This window comes from Alligator sinensis, unplaced genomic scaffold (genome assembly GCF_000455745.1).
Source record: "Alligator sinensis unplaced genomic scaffold, ASM45574v1 scaffold157_1, whole genome shotgun sequence".
Taxonomy (NCBI): Eukaryota; Metazoa; Chordata; order Crocodylia; family Alligatoridae; genus Alligator; species Alligator sinensis.
The window spans coordinates 29791-30006 of record NW_005842316.1 but is presented as its reverse complement, the minus strand read 5'-3'; positions in this window follow the sequence as shown (position 1 = coordinate 30006).

Sequence of the window (216 nt, the reverse complement as noted above, 5' to 3'; positions counted from 1 at the left end):
CTCTGCCCACCTCCTGGCTCTCTCTCCTGCTCTCAGAGAGGTTGGGCAAAACACAGCACACAGCTATTGCATGAATATTCCAGATATTGCTCACCTGCCTCCAGTCTTGACAGTAAGGCATCTCCATCTACCCTGCAGTTTCCAGTGCTCCTTCCACTGTCACTTTTGCATTTGCTTGGGATACTGCTTAACCAGGTCCTTTCTCCTGTAGAAGTG